At 40.6% G+C, this 14,702-nt stretch overlaps 1 long non-coding RNA gene across 1 annotated transcript in view; it reads left to right on the forward strand.

Annotated features, from left to right (window-relative positions):
* LOC118766308 overlaps positions 1-1,970 on the forward strand; it is a 23,107-nt gene extending 21,137 nt beyond the window's left edge. The window contains exons 2-3 of the long non-coding RNA XR_005002228.1: positions 25-443; positions 1,648-1,970. This is a non-coding gene — a long non-coding RNA (uncharacterized LOC118766308). The remainder of the gene's footprint in view (positions 1-24; positions 444-1,647) is intronic.
* The last annotated feature ends 12,732 nt before the right edge of the window (positions 1,971-14,702 follow it).

Genomic DNA, 14,702 nt, shown 5'->3' on the forward strand with positions numbered 1-14,702 from the left:
TATTTCTTTTTCTATTTTTTGAAGCCAATATTTTCTGTCGTTAGGAAAAAAAAGAACTTTCTATCATACGCTTCCTCCAACAAGTATTAACAGGTGACCGGGATTTTTGTTTACAAAAAATGGCTACCTTAGCAACGGTGGATACCGGGAAATTCCTTTACGGTTTACTGCTTACGTCCACATAGACATAACTACAGTAAAGTGCCACACATCTCCCGACTTTCTTTTCACACAATTTTATGAAAAATTTATATTTCTAAATGAAATTTTACACACTTACGTTTTCAAGGATAAAGATTACAATTATGTTGATAACATTTGAAGCTAAAAATATTTTTAAGGAGTTTCCGATCATTCTCTTCTGTTCAATTTTGTTCGGATTCCCTTATAACTCTCTTTGAAATGTATTTTTTGAATGACAATTTACAGAAATTCGTTTTCGAGTATTTGGATTCTTTTCGGTTTGAACGGCAGTTTTTTCTAGCGGTGTCATATGAAATTGTCACCCATAATTATGACCCTAGTATCGATCTATTGCATTTCAATCTGTTTTAGGGTTAGGGTTAGGGGTGGGGGAAGGGTATCTTTTTTTCTTCAAAAATGTAAATAAACCCAATCTGGGATCTTTTCCTTTTGAACGGCACTTTTCAACACAATTTCTAGTTAACTAAACACTTTTAAACTTCGTATACGTGTAGAATGTGTCAAAATAAAACATTTTTTCTCTTGGCTTTCTTCAGAAAATTGTAGTTTGTAAGTTTAACGTAGTTTAATTTTTCAAATTTTAACCAATCCTATGCCCTCTATTTAGCTAAAACCATTTGCTGCGTCTAAAACTGAGACAACATCCTGTCACTAACCCTAACTCTCACCCGAACCCTAACCTTAACCCTAAATTTTAGCCTTTCGTTTTTTTTTTTTCTTAATTGTTAAATTAATTTAATTGTTACGCGTGTCTAAAATTATTCATTTTGTTTTGAGTTTTTGCTTTCGTTTTAGCCTTTCGTTTTTTTTTTCTTAATTGTTAAATTAAAATTATTTTCCATTGCTTTCGTTTCTTTTTCTTAATTGTTATCCTTAAATTAATTTAACAATTAAGAAAAAAAAAACGAAAGGCTAAAATTTAGGGTTAGGGTGATGATTAAGGTTAGTGACAGAATGTTGTCTGTTTTAGATGCAGCAAATGATTTTAGCTACATAGAGGGCATAGGATTGGTTAAAATTCGAAAAATTAAACTACGTTAAACAAACAAATTACAATTTTCTCAAGAAAGCCAAGAGAAAACAATGTTTTATTTTGACACATTCTACCAGTATACGAAGTTTAAAAGTGTTTAGTTAACTAGAAATTGTGTTGAAAAGTGCCGTTCAAAAGAAAAAGATCCCCAATCTATTTCTTAAACGAGGGACATATTCATACGGCACAGAATGTTTTTTTTTTACCTCAATGGGCGTCATTGATTGGTTGAAATTGCAGAAATTGAAGAAAAAACAACAACAAATATCTTACAAACTATAGAATTTTCTCAATAAAGCCGAGTGAAAAAGATGTTTTATAAACACATTCTACCAGTATACGAAGTTTAAAATTTCTTAGTTACCTAGAAATTATGTTAAAAACTGCCGTTCAAACCGAAACGATTCGAGTGTTTTAAGTCATGTTGGTGTTTCAAACGGAGAGGACTTTTTTTTTATTATTTAAAAAAGTGAAAATTACTAATTACGGAAATTAGTGGTAACAAATGAAGATGGAGCGGATGACCCGAAACTCCACCCTAAAATTTTTATTTCTAAATTTTATTCGCATAATCGAAAATTTATGTACTCATAATAAACAGTACACCCCACCGCCATATATATGTGTGTGTGTGCGCGCGCGCGTTTGTGTTTGTTGCAAAGGATAAAGTCGTGGGGTAGGGGTTATGTTAGTGTGCGGTGTATAATGAGTGTGTGTGTGGGGGGTACAATTTGTGTGAAGGGGTATGTGTTGGGGGGAGACAGTTTATTTTGTGGTGTGTCCACCTTATAGAAGTGTGAGCGTGTGTTTTGGTCAAACTCTTTTCGCCCGGTTCAAGAGCATTGGTGGAAGGTCGAGGCAGCAGACCTGTGGTTGCAGTCATGCTGGGGCGCGCAGACACGATAGAATGTACTTCCTTTCATGCGGGCAAGTATTAAATACCTCACTCCTGCTATTCAGGTAAACATTCGGGCGTTGGGAACACTACTCATCAGTAAGTGATCCAGAGGGCTCCTTCGACATGGCAAAGTGTGCATTTGAGAGTGTGGATGTATGTAACCTAGTCGGTCTCTTCATCCTAGATACGCTAAAAAAGAAATTCCCTTCAATAAGCTTCGGCCTCTACAGGTACAACGCGCTGGCAATACCAAGAGGAGCTAACGGCCACGCGCTAGGTAGATTTCAGAAAGGACCTCACAGGCACCATGAACTCCCACGGACTAAAGATCACTATTGAGACCAAGCTGAAAACGGTGGATTTCCTTGACGTGACCTTGGACCTGGAATCAGGTGCCTATAGACCCTTTAGGAAACCAAATGAGAATTTGCCTTACATTAACACAGGTTCCTGCCATCCAGCCATAGTGTTCAGGAACCCGACTAAGAGCGTCAGCAGGAGAATCTCCAGCTTGTCTTCAAGCAAAGATATATTTGATGTTATCGCCCCGTACTGCAAATGGGTTCTGGCTGCCAGCGGTTTCAAGGATACTATTAGTTGTATACTTAGCCCCCGCTCTCGAGAAAGCGCCACCAGGAAGTACTATGGTTCACACCGCCCTTCTTAAACGTTAAGACCAGAGTAGGTAAGAGCTTGCTTAATTTAGTTGATAGACACTTCCCCCGAACCAACAGATTCAGCAAAATATTTAGTAGACATACACTGAGATTATCCTTTAGATGTGCACCTATGGTAAAAAAGATTTTAGTTGGTAGACCCAGACCCGAGGCTGAGGTAGGATGCTCATGCAGAGGTAACACAATTTGTCCACTAAACGACCACTGCAAGACGGAAACAGTTGTTTACGAGGCAGAAGTAACAGCAACAGGACCCAATGGACAACCGAGCGGAGGAGGTATGTAGAGACAACAAAAGACATCTACAAGACCCGCTTTAATAACTACAAGTCTTCGTTCAACATCCCAGAGAGACGTAATGCCACAACCCTAGCCAAGTACGTCTGGACTTTGAAAGAAAACCCCAGGGAGTACAGCATAAAGTGGAAGACCCTAGAAATATGCAAACCGTACTTCAACAGCAGCAGGAAGTGCAGACTGTGCTTGGCTGAGAAAAGGGCGATTTTAAAAGGTATCCAACGCCCAGATGAATAGCAGGAGTGAGGTGTTCAATCCTTTCCCGAATGAAAAGAAATACATTCTATCATACCTGCGCACCCCACTATGACTGCAACCACAGGTCCCCTGCTTCGACCTTCTGCAAACAACCTTCCACCAATGCCATTGAGCCGGGCGAAAAGAGTTTGACCAAAACACAAACCAAGGTGCCAATGTACACACGCACACACCCCTGTAAGGCGGACACTCCACAAAATAAACTGTCTCCCCCAACACATACCATTCACACAAATTTGCCCCCATATATACACAGACCACACACACGCATTACACACTGCACGCTAACATAACCCCTACCCCACGACTTTATCTTTTACAGAAAGAAAACAGACCAACGAACACAGCTCTATACATCTACACCACTGGAAAAAATTATATATATGACACCGTTACACATACCATTCACCCCATTCCCACAGGAGCACCACATTAATACAGACTTTCCCCACCTCAAGATAACTCTTATCGGCTTCACAGCATACCCAATCAAGAGACATATCTCGTAAACTAAACTCCTGGCCCCGTTTTCGTTCCACAACTGATTTCATGGCAGCCGCTGACCGGGTGTGCTATTCCACCTCCGACAATAGAGAACAGTCGCCATATTCCCTTCAATATCGGCTAACTCTGATGAGCGTAAAGTTACATAATCGGTTTGTTACCTAACATTCCATTGTACTCTTTACGCGAAATCAATTGGTAAGACCAGCCATGATGCATATTTAATACTATACGTTTCGGATAATATACCTACTCTTCTGACAGATTTACGAGTGTATCTTTTCCCCGATTTATGGTCACTTAGACGACTCACGTATATATATATATATATATATATATATATATGCGAAAACTAATTTCTGAGTGTCGCTGTGTCACACTTCGACCCCTCTCTCACTATTCATTGACACTCCTACTATTGCTCATGTTGGGGTGAGAGTAATAGTAAGCAAAGAGACAGTAGTAGATTGAAGGTTGTGATGGTAATGGGATGATAGTAATAGTATGAGCTGTAGTTGTAATAAAGATGGAGGTGACGGTGATATTTGTGGTGGTGGTAGTAGCTAAAGAATTCAGGGACAATGGCGAAAGTAAGTGATGTGAAAGACAGTAGTGATGGTGGTGGAGGGAAAGGCGACGAATTCAAAGGTATTGATGGTGGTGGCGTCAGAAGTTTGAATGTTATGTGTATGGCAGTTGTGGTGGCGATGGTGGTGGTACTGGTGATGGTCGAAAACAATAAACAGAAAGAGAGAGAGAGAGAGAGAGAAAGAAAGAAATAAAGAAAGAAACAAAAAACAAACAAACAAACAAACAAAGCGGTTAGACAGAAAAAAAAATTGTACTGAGTCCTAAATGGAAAGACAAAAAATGTTTATCATGCAGCTTTGCAATAAGTTCCAAGTCGACAAATTATATCATTGCTTTGCTGAAAATTATTTATTGCTTGAAAAATGTTGATCAAGTACAATAAAATTTAATATGTAGTCAATGCATGAAGTGTCATTATTGGGCCCACGGCCTAATGAAGAGCCCTTTAGGGTTAGGGTTATTGACATCAAGCTCCCAAATTCTCTCAAATCAAGTTGCCGGATTTACTCAAATGTCAGCCTACCGTCTTTGGTAAAGCAATCAAAGATGTACTATATCAAGAAAAGGGCCGGCTACCTGGAGTCCTCTGATCAGAACTGATTTGTGATTAAGCAACAATAACCTCAATGATTTTCCACTCTGGTGATCTATTGTAGAAGTTGGACTCTTTGATCTTTGATGTCTTTACATAATTCGACGAAAATGTAGAATTAATCCTCAGTTTCAAGAATCATTGATGATCTAGTCTTGAGAAAATACTTTTACAAGCGATCTATTTATTTGAGAAAATACTTTTTACAAGCGATCTATTTATTTATTCCTTTTTAAATCTTAAACGAACTTCAAATCGTATTAACAAATTGCCATTTTAGCTGTCCCTTTATGGGAACTCTTCGAATTTTTCGCCATCACAAAAAAAAAAAGGAAAAACAGAAAATATCTTGACGTATTTATGCTTTAACCTTCATCATTCCAGTACGTTTCAATTACTTTTAATATAGCGTTTAACGAAACTTGACTTTATTGCAAAGAATGAACGCAAACTCAGTTTATTAGAATGATGCAAGAAGAAAGAAGTTTAAACATTTCAGTCACAATCATGCCTATTTTTTTCATTACTTTATATCATTTTAGTTCCGTGTAGTTTCATGTTGTGGCTGTATTAATAAAAGCAATTATTTTTTAAAATTAGCTTTCAGAAAAGACATTGAAAATTGTTTTCCTATTTTTCTTATTAATGTATTTTCAAAAGAAAACGAATTTATTGAGGTTATTTTAAAATTGACCTATGTCAAATTTATGTTCTTTTTGTTATTTGTCGAACGATCAAACGTCAATATACTACAAGAGGAGCCTGAAATAATACGTCAAACGAAAAGGTGAAGGGAAACAATTCAGTATTAACAAGATATATGAGTTACCGGCATTTTTTTTTCTCGTTTGAAACGCTTTTCTTTCATTTTCCATTTCGTTCGTCTGCAAATTAACTGACAGAAATCTGTGGTTATTCTTAAATATATTTTCCTTGAATAATCTTTATTGGGCAATAACATGACATCGTTGTTGAAAATCAATCTAAAAATAGAAACATTTTCTGCTCCAGAATACCATAATGCTTGAAACGAAGGGTTCGTAGACTTGTTAAAAAGGTTGTATAAAATGCCTGTGGTATTTAGATCCTTTACGTTCAATGTTCAAATCCCACCAAGATATACTTTGAATTTTATCACTCCTGTGTCGTTGAACCAAATTACCAGTCAAGAAGTTATGTTATATATTCAGAGATTTATTTATTTGTTGAAGTATTCACCAAAATAATGCAACTAAGCAAGTTACTCCTGGTAAGGTCGATGAGATTGTGTTTAATGTAATAAACCGAACTATCTTAATTAAAATTATATCCGCTGCGGGGAAATGAAAACATTATTAACTCTATCAATGATTAATTCTGATCAAATAATAGGAGGGTGACAACTATGAAATTTAAATTGATTGAAAAAATTGAACCAAGAAATGTCAATGAGTTCAACCGTTGGTAAGTACAATGACAACTCCAGACGTGTTCCGAGTTCCGATATTAATAGACCTCACCGGCTACCTTAGGCGAGTGTCTTCTACTGTAGCCTTGAGCTGACCAAAGCCTTGTGAGTGGATTTGGTAGACAGAAACTGAAAGGAGCCCGTCGTGTGCGTGTGTGTATGTATGAGTGTCCAACATTGCTTGACAACCGATGCTGGTATGTTTACGTCCCCATAAAAGAAAACCGATAGCATAAGTACTAGGCTTACAAAGAATAAGTCCTGGGGTCGATTTGTTCGACTAAAGGCGGTGTTCCAGCATGGCCGCAGTCAAATAACTGATACAAATAAAAGAATAAAAGAATACCGCTCGATCTGGCACAAAGCAACAACAGCTTACACACAGGTTTCATTTTATGATGTCGATACCCAGTCACCATTATGCAGAAACGGGTGATGATGGCTGAGAGAAGTGAACTGTGTCTCGCTGGATGTGAGAAGTGAGATTATTGGTGAATGTAGCAATAGCCCACTTCGCTAATCAATGGATTTCTGGCAGATGGGAGTATAATTTCAAATTAGAGATTATTTTCTTGTGGGAATCTTAGTATTACTAACATTTAAGGGACTCTTCAGTCCTTGTGTGTGTGTGTGTGTGTGTGTGTGTGTTGTGTGTGTGTGTGTGTGTGCGCGCGTGCGTGCGTGCGTGTGATCATAATTTAATGTCCACTTTTCTATTCTTGCATCGGTCAGATTGAATTTTTTGAAGAAGATTTTCTGTGGCTAGATGTCCTTCCTGTCGCCAACCCTCACCTGTTTCCAGGCAAAGGAATATTCCCCATGTCCAGATAGGTTTCGTTTATCGTTTATAATGAGGTGGTGCTTGTTTACAATCATCAAACGATGTCAAGACAAGTAATCACACAAATCTATCTATCTATCTGTCGACACAAACATATAATATTTAATAAGTTTGACTCCGCTTCAAACGATTTGTGGGCTTGTAGGATAAATCCATCTCGTCAAGTATCCACATACCTGACGAGATGGGTTCGTCCTGCGCTCCCGTAACTCAAACCGACAAACTGTTATATGTACTCCTACTATATGTGTTGAGTGCCACTTTCTTTCGCTTGTTTGTCTAAAAAGCCTTGAGTAAAAAAACTAACTGCCATAATAGAGTGGGACAGTTATAATTATTTATTTATTATTTATTAATAGTTTCGTGATAGCTAAATTACCAAATGGTTTCATACCAGAGATGGAGAACCAGCTTCATCAATCATTAGAAATGGCTGAAAGGAATAGTAGGACGTTTGCTCTTTGCCGTTGGAGGTCTGAAAGCTCTTTGCCATTGGAGGTTTGAAAAGTTCTTTGAGTTGTAAAAAAGCGAAACGAAATTCATGGAAGAAATCACCCAAATGAAAGCCAAGAAAATAATATTTAATACATGAGAATTATGTCCCTTGTACTAGAATCAAAACAGGACATCCTGTATGTAAGATAGTTGCTTGTCATGTGCAAGCAGAGGAAGGGGAAGATAGGGAATGAGAGGGCGGCTTAATTTTAAAACTTGACCCCCGAAAGAACGAAAGACAAAGCCAAGTATTGCCCCGGTCCGGCCAATTGCTTGTGAGTGAATTTGGTTGACGGAAACTGCGTGGAAGACAGATAGACAAGCAGGCAGGCAATAAAAGATACTTGATACATTTTACTAGAGCATCACAAATATTAATTTTTAAAAGGAAAAAGTGGCTCTTTTCTGTTTAACACACACTTTTTGAAATTTTAACATTAAGTGAATATTTTCAGATTTGGAATACTGATGTAATTTTTCATGCTGAATCTGATGTTGTTATTCACTTGTTCCAGAAAGATGTTTTGAAAAATGTTACAGAATTTTAAAGTTTGATTTCTTTTTTTATCCAATCAGAAAACAGGATTTGGAGGCTGTCATTTTGCGCGTGATGACGACATTACGACGACAAAACATTCAACGATGGAAGTTTTAATAAATAAAGTCATGTGAAATGTTGGGACAGGCATGTAAACAAAATAAAGAAAAAGGAAAAATCCTCAAATTTGTTTTATTTTTTGCGAAAAATAATACACTTTTTGTAGCGAATATTCAAAAATGAAAGTTTGCGATACACTCTAGGAGTTTATCATACAAATTACAATTTTCGTATCTTCTGCATGACATAAACTCGCAGATATATGAGGCAACCATAGAACAGTGGATTCCATAACATTGTTTATTCCCTCGTTTTTACAGAGGTCCATGTGCTTTCCACCTGTAGCGTATGGGTACCATTCTTTCGAGTTAATAAACTCAACGCGGTGAGTTCCCCTCGGTTTTCAGTTTCTCCATTATATTCGAAAGGTTATAAACGAATTAGCTGCGGTTATACTTCTATTTAGGTTGAAAAGGTCGAGGAATGCACACAGCTCTAAATTATGAAAATGAGGCGACAGGACAGCAACCGAAAATATTCGATTCTCAAAGCAAAAGGTAAAAAATAAAAACAGGTGAAGCAGACTATACCTTGGCTTGTTACTATGGAAACAGACACCAATATGTCTGTGGGTTTCGATTGGCTAAAATTACCCCACATTTGCGAACTTTAAAAGCTCTTTACTCTTTTACTTGTTTCAGTCATTTGACTGCGGCCATGCTGGAGCACCGCCTTTAGTCGAGCAAATCGACCCCAGGACTTATTCTTTGTAAGCCCAGTACTTATTCTATCGGTCTCTTTTGCCGAACTGCTAAGTGACGGCGACGTAAACACACCAGCATCGGTTGTCAAGCAATGCTAGGGGAACAAACACAGACACACAAACATATACACACACACATATATATATACATATATACGACAGGCTTCTTTCAGTTTCCGTCTACCAAATCCACTCACAAGGCATTGGTCGGCCCGGGGCTATAGCAGAAGACACTTGCCAAAGATGCCACGCAGTGGGACTGAACCCGGAACCATGTGGTTGGTTAGCAAGCTACTTACCACACAGCCACTCCTGCTATTAACTATTAACTTTTTATTTATTAATTCTTGGCAAAATGGATTTCATTCCCCAAATTACCACATAAAACCACACCAGTACGCCGAATTTGGGATCTTTTCGGTTTGAACGGCAGTTTTTTCTAGCGGTGTCATATGAAATTGTCACCCATAATTATGACCCTAGTATCGATCTATTGCATTTCAATCTGTTTTAGGGTTAGGTGTGGGGGAAGGGTATCTTTTTTTTTTCACAAATGTAAATAAACTCAATCTGTTTCTTAAACGAGGGACATATTCATACGGCACATAATGTTTTCACCTCAATAGACGTCATTGAGTGGTTGAAATTGCAGAAATTGAAGAAAAAGCAACAAATATCTTACAAACTATAGAATTTTCTCAATAAAGCTAGGAGAAAAAGATGTTTTATAAACACATTCTACCAGTATACGAAGTTTAAAAGAGTTTAGTTGCGTGGAAATTACTTTAAAAAAACCGCCGTTCAAACCGAAAAGATCCCTTCATTATATTCGAAAGGTTATAAACAAATTAGCTGCGGTTATACTTCTATTTAGGTTGAAAAGGTCGAGGAATGCATACAGCTCAAAATTATGAAAATGAGGTGATAGGACAGCAACCGAAAATATTCGATTCTCAAAGCAAAAGGTAAAAATAAAAACAGGTGAAGCAGACTATACCTTGGCTTGTTACTATGGAAACAGACACCAATATGTCTGTGGCTTTCGATTGGCTAAAATTACCCCACATTTGCGAACTTTAAAAGCTATTAACTTTTTATTTATTAATTCTCGGCAAAATGGATTTCATTCCCAAAATTACCACACCGGTAGGCCGAATTCGAAATCAATTGAAACAAAATTAAAGGAATTGAAGAGTGTGTGAGACAAACCGAATAGATCCGGTAAAGTTTATCTCTGACTTGGAAGTTTCCGTTTGCCCGCTGTCGTCAGACTGAAAGCAGCTTGTAAACGGAAACTTCGAAGTCACAGATAAACTTGCACTTGTTAATGTGTGTATGTCACACACACACACACACACACACACACACACACACAATGTATGTTATGTATAATGTTTAAGAAAGGTAAGTAAATAAGTTAAATGAGTCAACAGGCATAACCATTCAACAATTTGTTTCAGTTTGTCCACGTGAACATCTATCAACTTCCCCTTCCCTCTCTTTCTCCCCTCTTCCTACACCCCGTCTATCTTTTTTTTTATACACATTAATAAACACAATTGAAGGTGGGAGACACGAAACAAAAGTGGTGGCGGGCAGAGGTAGACAGCAGCAGTGGGGATGGGTGGGGTGGCGACGACGATGGCGATAGGGTGGAGGCGGTGTTATGAGTGATGGCGGTGGTGGTGCCAGAGGGCCTTACGTGAGTCTATGTCGAGAGGAAGTTATTTTCTAAAGATTTATGGATATCTTCTGGACTGAGTCACATCTTACAAGTAACAGCTGATACAACAATGCCAACAAAAGAACGAAGTCAACTCATATATGAATTTAGATAGATATATTGGTAGGTATGTAGGTAAGCCGGTAAGTTGTTAGATAGATAGATAGATTTCTTTACTACCCACAAGGGGCTAAACACAGAGGGGACAAACAAGGACAGACAAATGGATGAAGTCGATTATATCGACCCCAATGCGCAACTGGTACTTAATTTATCGACTCCGAGAGGATGAAAGGCTAAGTCGACCTCGGCGGAATTTGAACCCAGGACGTAGCGGCAGACGAAATACGGCTACGCATTTCGCCCGGCGTGCTAACGATTCTACCAGCTCGGTTGATATGTAGGTACATAAGTAAATAGTTTGAAGGAAGTAAGGTACATAGTGAATTAGAAGGTGGGGAGTTAATTTTAGATGGTTAACAGGCAGAGAGATTAGAATTCCGAAATTTTAATTAATGAAAATTTGAATTATAAATGCAATGAGGAGATGAAGATATTTCGGGAAATAATATTTACTTAAGAATCAAAACACAAGAGGTAGTTATTGTAACGTGAAAGGATCTATCATCGAAGCACTGGCAGGGTGTCGAGATCCTTTCTAGTCACATACAATAATTCTTGTAGAAAACAAACAGACGAAACTCAGGTTAAAGGTGAACAGACAACATGGTTTATTGATTCATGGTTGTACGTTGTCTGATGGGGGAATAGACAGCCTCTGATATACTGCTGGTGTTGGTCGTTGAGGTTGGTTGAAGTTGGTTGAAGCTGGTGTGTGGCTGTCAGAGCCAGGAAAACCGTGACCGATCGCAGTGCTGTCTTGAGCCGAAGAGAGAGATTTGAGGTTCGCGGGCTCGAGAGATGTTTTCCCGCACATGCGCATGGGGAAGACTTCCGGTGGCCACCCGGAAGTAGTCCCATTCTGCGCATGCGCGCCGAACCCTACACTGTAGCATCACTACAGGGCTCCCCTCCGAGTGCGAAGTACGGCAACCAGAATATTGTGGTGGTGCTGCAGAAAACAGAAGGCTTGCCGATCCCCCAGAAGACTTGGTACATACTATTATACAATAAGAAACATTTTAAAGTTAAATGTAAATTGTTTTTGAAAGTTTCTTGGGCCAATGCACTGTTCTGCCCGACTTTGTAACATACGGTGTGCTCGGGGCACCCGTTGACGGCGAGGGTGGTGTTGTAGGAGCCGGTGAAGGTGTTTGTGCAGGTGAAGGCGTTTGTGCAGGTGAAGGCGTTTTTGTGCAGGTGAAAGTGTTGTTAAAGGTGCATAGGTGGGTGTGTCAAGGTTGTCATCAAAAGATGAAGACGTCTCAAAATGTGCCTTTTTAAACGGTCCACGGAAACGGTCTCCGAACGACCATTTATCTCAATCGTGAAAACCTTTGGTGTGCGAGAAAGCACACGAAAAGGTCCTTTATAGGGAGAAACAAGTGGGCCCCTCACAGAATCGTCCCGAACAAAAAACATGCGACCAGGTGTTCATATCCGGTGGAAGATGGGACGGTGGAGATTGCTTTCTGGGAAGCATGGGCGGAAGGTTTGAAAAATATTCCCGCAGTCTGGTGACATAGGTCGCCGGATCATGGGGCGGGGAAGTGTCTGGCACCAACATCGTACCGGGCAATGCCAGTGTGGTACCATACAGCAGCTCTGCAGCAGAAAACCCCAGGTCTGCCTTGACAGCAGTCCGACAGCCGAGAAGCACAATGGGCAGAAATTCGATCCAGGACTGTGGGTCCGAAGAGCACGAAGAGCGGCCTTGAGCTGTCTATGGAAGCGCTCAACCAATCCATTAGACGCTGGATGGTAGCTTGTGGTGTGGATATGGTGCATACCCAAAATTCGCGACAATTCGCGAAATAGCGAGGCCTCAAACTGTCGTCCACGATCAGTTGTCAATCGGGACGGGACTCCGAAGCGAGAAATCCAGTTTGAAACGAAAGCTCGCGCAACAGTCTCAGCAGAAATGTCTGCTATCGGAATGGCTTCTGGCCAGCGGGAGAAACGATCGACACAAGTTAATAGATAAGAGAACCCGCGACTCACAGGCCATGGTCCAACCAGATCGATGTGGACATGGCGAAAACGGGCCTCCGTGGGGGGAAATTGTCCAAGCGGGGCACGAACGTGCCGTTGAATCTTGGATCGTTGACACTTGGAGCAGGTGCGTGTCCAAGAGGTAATTGTGCGACGCATATTCGGCCAGAAAAACCGAGCAGTGATTAGTTTGAGGGTGGCAGCGATGCCAGGATGTGATAAGGAGTGCAGTGCTTCAAACACTGAGCGTTGATGGGTCTCAGGCACCAGTGGCCTGGGAGATCCAGTTGAAGTGTCACAAAGAATGGTGCCTTCGGCTGACGGAAGCGGAAGGTAGGAAAACTGGCAACAGGAGAACTTGGGAGAAGTTAAATCTAACGACGCCAAAGGTGGCTGCTCCTGCGATATGGCAGCTAAGTCGATAGCAGCAGGAGACGAAAGGGCGCAAACTGGAAGGCGAGAGAGAGCGTCAGCAGGAACGTTCTCTTTTCCAGGTATGTGTCGAATGTTGCTAGTAAATTGAGAGATAAAATCCAGGTGCCGAAAGCACGGGGTGAGAGTTTGTCCGTTTTTGAAAACAGGGCAAACGTAAGGGGCTTGTGATCCGTATAGATCACAAAATCTCGCCCTTCAAGTTGATGCTGGAAATGACGAACCGATAGGTAGATCGCTAGGAGCTCACGATCAAAGGTGCTGTATCGTCGTTCAGCTGGTTGCAGTTGACGGGAAAAGAAGGCTAGAGGTCGAACATGGTCATCCACTGTGTGTTGTAACACAGCGCCAATCGCAGTGTCCGATGCGTCCACAGTCAAAGAGAGAGAAGCACCAGGAACTGGATGTGCAAGCAAAGAAACAGAAGCCAGCTCCTTCTTAATGGACTCAAAGGCTGTCACTGCCTCAACAGAGAGGGTGACTTGACTGTCCTTTCTAGGAGAGTCCTTTAACAGCCTGGTGAGAGGTAGCAGCTTATCTGCACAACCGGGAATGAAGCGTCGTAGAAATTGACCATCCCTAGATAATGCCTGAGCTGGCGCAAGGAAGTGGGGGGTGCGATGCGTTGAATGGCATCGACTTTTGACGAGAGGGGGCTGATTCCAGTCGAATCAATATGATGCCCTAGAAAATCTATGGAAGAGCGTCCGAAAACACACTTGTCGGGGTTTATGTGCGTATGCTATACGCGCGAAGACGCTGGAAGAGTTGAGAAAGGTGCCGGAGATGATTTTCTCGTGTGTCGCTCGCAATGAGTATGTCATCGACATAGGCAAAACAAAATCAAGACCGCGGACAACCTCATCAATGAAACGCTGGAAGGTGCTAGTAGCATTCCGCAAACCGAAACTCATGTACAAAAACTCAAAACACCCAAACGGGGTAGTGATTGCAGTTTTTGGAACGTCGGCTGGGTTGACCGGTATTTGGTGGTAAGCGCGTATCAGATCGACCTTCGAAAAAATGGTACAACCATGGAGATTTGCTGTAAAGTCCCGGAGATTTCTAATCGGATAGCGATCGGCTATTGTGACGGCATTGAGGCGTCGATAGTCTCCAACCGGGCGAAAATCAGACTCGCCCTTTCGCGCCAAATGAAGGGGAGATGCCCATGGGCTGGTGGAGGGGCGTATAATGCCAAGTTGAAGCATGTGCTCAAACTCGGCTCTGGCCGTTT

Source organism: Octopus sinensis, linkage group LG15 (assembly GCF_006345805.1).
Source record: "Octopus sinensis linkage group LG15, ASM634580v1, whole genome shotgun sequence".
NCBI classification, from domain to species: Eukaryota; Metazoa; Mollusca; class Cephalopoda; order Octopoda; family Octopodidae; genus Octopus; species Octopus sinensis.